Source organism: Dipteris shenzhenensis, chromosome 15 (assembly GCF_047967505.1).
Source record: "Dipteris shenzhenensis isolate YYH24624 ecotype China chromosome 15, Dip_SZ_1.0, whole genome shotgun sequence".
In the NCBI taxonomy this organism is placed as follows: Eukaryota; Viridiplantae; Streptophyta; class Polypodiopsida; order Gleicheniales; family Dipteridaceae; genus Dipteris; species Dipteris shenzhenensis.
In genome coordinates, this window is record NC_141610.1 from 921,277 (window position 1) to 927,276 (window position 6,000).

Consider the following 6,000-nt stretch of genomic DNA (forward strand, 5'->3'; position numbering starts at 1 on the left):
GGCTTTCCACAATAATAGCATTCTGTGCTGCTATTTACTTGCTGGTTCCTTTGCCATGAACCATGGCCTCTTTGGCTCCCCCTGCCTCTAGAACTACCACGTCCTCCTCCATAGGACTGGTTTTCCTATTGTTGCTGTTGGTTCTGATTTCCTGCACGGCCACCAAAATGGCCTCTTCCTCTACCTCTGCCTCTACCTGTATTCGAGTAGAAAGCAGTCTCTTGAGAAGTTGAGGTGGCTGAACCACCATTCTTTTGCTCTTCACTCAGCAAGAGAGCAATAAGTTCCTGAAAATCAGGAAATGTTTCACGGACTCCAATGGATGTCCGAAACTGTGCATAATCTTTCCCAAGACCATTCAAGGTCACGGACACTAAGTCCTCATCATCAACAGGTGCTCCAATGGAGGCAAGAGAATCTGCAAGGCCTTTCACCTTCAAGGAATACTCATTTATATTCAGATTTTTCCTTTGCACATTGTGCAACTCCTGCTTTAGCTGCATCTTTCGTGCTTTGGTATTTGTGCTATACAGCTTCACCAATGTATCCCATGCTTCCTTAGGCTGCTTCCTTAGGCGTCTCTACATCCTGTATATGCACAATCATAGAATCTGAAATGCTAACAGACAGCCAATACAGGCATTTTCTGGCTTTTTCATGCCATTCTTTAAAGGCCTTCAATTCAGCAGGAGTGGGAGCAGTACCCAAAACTGGTTCTGCAGTTTCACCACTGATGTAATCCCAAACTCCCTTTCCCATAAGGAAGTTTGTCATCCTGAACTTCCATGCTTGGAAGTTGTTCTTGTCAAGCTTCTCACTGACAATGGTAGACAGATTCTCAGACATTTTACAAATCACGAATTGCAACAGCAACCTGTAAACACAGCAAATGCCTCACAAGGGCAAATAGCAAAACTTCTGCGGAAAGCCTCACAGGGGCAGATCTGCAACACTGACGAAAGTGGTATTTCACCACACAGTCACTTCCTCGTGACGATTTTGCATCAACAGGCAACAGGCATGAATCTGCAACTCCCAATATCTCTGCACATAGGCATACGATGCAATTTCTGTGGCACCTTTCCACCGACTAGCCGTGCGGTGGTCGCACAGCAAAAACAAGGCCTTTTTTCAAGTGCCTGCGAAGAACTTTCGCCTTCAAAACGGGCCCCGAAACGGCCTCAAATCAGAAAAATAAAGTCACCAAGGACTTCGCCCTCTCCCGCAGCATATACTACGCTCTCGCCGCACCGCGAAGGGCCTCTCAATCTGAAGCAGTGCACTCCTACACTTCTGGCTGTGCTACCTGCAGAGATTTGCTCCCAAACTCGAAATAGGAAAGCTACACTGGTCCTCTTACCAGGACACCACAAACTTGGCTAGCTTTCTTGAGCTCCTTACCACGAACAAGGCTCTGATACCATGTAAAGAAAGAGGGAGAGAGATAGGAGACTCAAGTTCAGCTTTCTTCACAACACACAAAAGAGAGAGGACACAAGGTTGGAGGGTGAAGCCTTTCTTCACTTTTGCACACAACAACAATACAATAGAAGAGGGAAATACCCTATATGTCAAAACCTAGAATACGTGGTTCATATGTGAACCCAAACCAAAAACATACGTGGTAGTCTAACTACACCACGAGTACAACTAACATAGGCGATGACATAAATGATAGTCATCCAGGAGATATATCGGGGTAGAGCTTGATATCTCAACATCAAGATGCAAGCACGCCGAAGGAGGCATGGGATACTTTGACAAAAATGTATAGCACAAATACGCAAGCCAGGAAAATGCAGCTCACGCAGGAGTTGCATAATGTGCAAAGAGAAAATATGAGCATCAATGACTACCATATGAAGGTGAAGGTATAACTCCTCATGATCACTCACGGGAATAAGCCACTGCTTATCTCAGTCTTAAGCGTCGAGAAAGTAATATCCCATCCCAGCCTGTTTTCTAAATTGACAGGCTTCACATACCTTATGCATTTTTGCAACCTTGAACTTAGGTAATGGTTTCCTTTCCTGTTTTCTAAATTGACAGGCTTCACATACCTTATGCATTTCTGCAACCTTGAACTTAGGCAATCTTGCAACATGATTTTGGGCCTGCATTAATTTAAGTCGTCGTACATTAACATGACCAATGCGTTTATGCCAGATATCAATATCTGCAACTACACCGGTCCCATGTGCAAAAATTACTGCACTCAAGTCAGGCATGTCTGCATCCAACGTAAACATTTTGCACTTCTTCTTCCCTTTTGCTATCAAGCGACCTTTATTTTTCATATCCTCAATAAAGCATCCATGAGGATTAAATATGACCTCCAAGCCCTGCTCAACCATTTAACCAATGGAAACTAGGTTGTTCGTGATATTCGAGATATGAAATACATCAGACAGGTATTTCTTTTTCCCATCCTACATAGACAAAGGAATTTTACCAATCTGCACAATAGGATGTGCAGTATCATCACCAGTCTCCACAAATCCTGGTCTTTCCATTTTCCTTGCATCCTGCATCCATTCTGCATGACCTGTCATGTGGTTTGATGCACCTGAGTCAACATACCATACATCATTGCTTTCTTCTACACTTGTCACAGAATTGGTCATGTGTTGCACCATAAACAAATGCTCATTTCTATCATCACCCTATCTATTAGAGGATGCATAATTGCCTTGCTGCGAATTTTCAATCATGATGTCATTCTGTTTTTTATAGCAGTCTTTAACCATATGACCCATTTCACCACAGTAGTAGCATTCAACATTGATATTTGCATTTTGGCCTCTCTACCATACACCATGACCTCTTTGGCTCCCCCTGCTTCTAAAGTTACCACGTCCTCCTCCATAGGACTGGTTTTCTTGAATTTGCTTCATATTCTGATTTCTGCCACGGCCAGATTGGCTTGCTCTACCTCTACCTCTTCCAGCATTTGAGTAGAAGATAGTTTCTTTTTAAGTTCCTCCTGAAGAAGATGCACCACCATTTCTCTGCTCTTCAAAAATTAGAAGAGCAATCAACTCCTCAAAATCAAGAAAATGCTCACGGACAGCATTGGATGTATGTAATTGTGCATAATCCTTTCCTAGACCACTCAAGGTCATAGAAGTTAAATCATCATCTTCCACTGGCGACCCAATAGAAGCAAGTGCATCTGCAATCTTCTTCACCTTCATGTGGTAGTCATTTATGCTCATATTTTATCTCTGCACATAATGCAACTCCTACTTGAGCTGCATTTTCCTAGCTTGCGTATTTGTGCTATACATTTTTGTCAAAGTATCCCATGCCTCCTTCGGTGTGCTTGCATCCTAAATATGCACAATCATAGAATCTGAAATACTGATAGACAGCGGGTACTTAACTTTTTTGGCTCTCTTATGCTAGCCTTTAAATGAATGCAACTCTTGTTGATTAGGAACATTAGGAATAACTGGTTCTTGTTCAGCTCCAGTAATGAACTCCCAATAGCCTTTTCCCTTAAGGAAATTTGTCATTCTAAACTTCCATGCTTGGAAGTTGTTCTTGTCAAGCTTTTCAGTGACTATCTATGAAAGAGCATCAGACGCCATTATAGAACACTGCAAAAATATTCTGTCACTGTAAAAAACACAATTACGTCACAAGGGCAAATCTGCAAAACTGACGAAAGTGGTATTTGACCAGACAGTCACTTCCTAGTGATGATTTTGCATCAACAAGCAATAAGAATGATTCTGTCACTCCCAATATCTCTGTGCACAGGCATATGATGCAATTTCTATGGTAACTTTTCACCGACATGTGGAATAGTGGTCGCACAGCAAAAACAGGGCACTTTTCTGTGTGCCTGCGGAAAGCTTTCGCCACCAAAAGGGCCCCCGAAAAGGCTCCCAAACTCGAAAAAGGAAAGCAACACTGATCCTCTTACCAAGACACCGTGAACTTGGTTTGCTTTCTTGAGCTCCTTACCACGAACCGAGCTCTGATACCATGTGAAGAGAGTGGGAGAGAATTAAGGAGTCTCACTTGTAGCTTTCTCACATACACAATGGTGGAATACACACAAAGGTGGAGGGTGAAAACAATTTTCCTCTTCTTAGTTGTGAAAGCTAAAAGAACTCTCTCTAAGTATAAAAGGAATATGTGAACCCTATATGTGGGTCTCAAACCAAACTTAGCTAACCTAGGTGGCATACTAACTGAGCCACTAACTAGAGTACATAAAGATAGCTCTCATCCAACTATTATTCATGGGCGGTGTACCAACTGCATTTGCAGCTAACAAGTCGATGACATAAATGCACAATGGTCACCCTATCATATCATGAGTGGAGCTCGATATCTCAACACATATAGGGTTCACCTATTCCTTTTGTACTTAGAGAGTTCTTTTGGCTTTCACAACTAAGAAGAGGAAAATTGTTTTCAGCCTCCACCTTTGTGTATATTCCCCCATTGTGTATGTGAGAAAGCCACAAGTGAGACTCCTTCCTTCTCTCCCACTCTCTTCAGAGCCTCAACCTCAAGAGCCCTCCTCAAATCACCAACTTGAAGAAGGACACAGTGCAGAATTACCTACCCAGAGGTCAGCACCAAAACCATGACTAGTGGTTCTGGATAGTGATACTAATGAGCAAATAAATGCAACATGCCAAGAAGAAATGCCACAGAACCAAGGGATACTAGAGGCAGGAGAAATCGAGCCAGAGCAATTGACTATGTAGGATGCAGGTGCAAAACACCTTGAGGACTAGACCAACAAAAATCTAGCAACAAATGAAACAATACAGGTTGTATGGCCACGAGTCTCAACGTTTGCCATATCACCCAATGCTTACAACTTCTTGCAGTCAAAGGGACTAGGTAGTCTTTTTGAGAAGCTAAAATCTTCTCACCAACACCTGCTATGACAGAATACATTTGTCAATTCATAACATCATATAAAAGCAGAATGTATGGAACAATAACAAATAAAGAAAAGACCTTACAAGTAGATCCACTATGCAAGAGGCTTTCTCATTTCCAGATGCACAAGAAGAATATCCAAAGAAACATTTGGATGCAAGATTCTTTGAAATTCAAGATTTATTCCCACCTAACACAAAGTCACAAAGCGGGGGAATACACCATGATATGATTGTGGACCCCATATGCAAAGAGGCAACTAAGTTTTGGCTAACATTTTCAATCATTCAGGAGAGAAAAAACTATACGTCAGTAAAAACTCTTACACTCCTTGGTAGATCAAAACTACAAGATTGGGCTCAACACATATCCTTGCTGCTAACCAATTATGTATCCACTACCCATAATGGCAAAAGCTACATTGCCCATCTATTGGCCATAATAATTGGGTTGCAAGAGAGCAAGAGGATGACACTACACCCCGCTCAACACAAGATATAGGACTTTGAAGCATTGATATTATCGCCAAAATGGAATTAGACCCTCCACCTACTCTCAATGAGGATAGCATGGAAGGGCAACAATCCAAACAGACTAATCCAAACAGACTCCAGAGAATGACAATGTGGAACTCTACTACAGAATACTGCAACTTAGTTCAGTATTGCTCTCGCAACAGAAGGACTTGAGCATGGAAATCCAAGAGGATATCATTCCACATAATGACTTTGCAAGAGAGCCAAATAGCATACCTCTCCAGGAATCACAAGTCACCAGTGTTGACAACTCCACGACTCTAGAGTCACAACCCCCAAATGTCTATAGTGGCACCATACAACAGACTATTGTTCAAGACATATATCAAAATTCCACATGGGCACATGGGAATCAACTGTATGTCCAATACAAGCAAGGCCATAGCACATTCCATGGTGTCAAATGAGCAGGAAAGAGAAATGGAAAGATAGATGCTCGCATCACTCCAATCCAAGTTGCAAAGTGCCGAGACTAAAATTATGAAGCTCAAGGAAAGCATGGCAAAACAAATGCAACAACTCCTTGCACACAATGCTCTAGTAGAAAGTAGAAAGGATG